This window comes from Haliaeetus leucocephalus, unplaced genomic scaffold (assembly GCF_000737465.1).
Source record: "Haliaeetus leucocephalus isolate CR32 unplaced genomic scaffold, Haliaeetus_leucocephalus-4.0 Scaffold555, whole genome shotgun sequence".
Taxonomy (NCBI): domain Eukaryota; kingdom Metazoa; phylum Chordata; class Aves; order Accipitriformes; family Accipitridae; genus Haliaeetus; species Haliaeetus leucocephalus.
In genome coordinates this window covers 18,539,497-18,539,900 of record NW_010972991.1, presented here as the reverse complement: position 1 = coordinate 18,539,900, position 404 = coordinate 18,539,497, and the positions used below count along the sequence as shown (strand labels likewise).

Below are 404 nucleotides of genomic sequence, written 5' to 3'. Positions count from 1 at the left end.
CCCCTCCCGGGCGCAACGCCCGGCCACCCCGTCCCGCCCGTCGGCTCCTGGCAGAGCGCGTGACCTCCGCCGGCTTCAAGGCCGGCTTCCGGCTCCGCCTCGGTGCTGCCGCCAAATCCTTCCGGCTGAGGCGCAAGCCCAGAGGGGCGCGGGACGGCGGCGGCGACGGAGGCTGGCAGGGAGCACACCCGCCGGGGAACCCGGAAGTGCCCGTGCGGCGGAGCCGGAGCGGCAGGAGCTGCCTGCGCGGGGCTCCCGCGGCCCGGCCGGCCCGGTGAGGGCGGCGTCGGGGCGGGGGGCACGGAGCCTCGGAGGTGTTTGGAGGGACAGGTAACGGGGTCCTGAGAGGGCGTGGGGCTGGGGGAGGGAGGTGCGAGTGGTGTCCCGAAGGTAGGGGCGGGGGG

General features: G+C 77.7%; 1 protein-coding gene across 7 annotated transcripts in view; it reads left to right on the top strand.

Annotated features, from left to right (window-relative positions):
* Positions 1 to 256: 256 nt before the first annotated feature.
* Positions 257 to 404, top strand: part of VPS13B (vacuolar protein sorting 13 homolog B (yeast)) — a 484,692-nt gene continuing 484,544 nt past the window's right edge. For all 7 annotated transcript variants that reach the window (XM_010577053.1, XM_010577052.1, XM_010577051.1 and 4 more), the window contains exon 1: positions 257 to 330. The gene's annotated coding sequence lies outside the window, so the exon portion shown is untranslated. The remainder of the gene's footprint in view (positions 331 to 404) is intronic.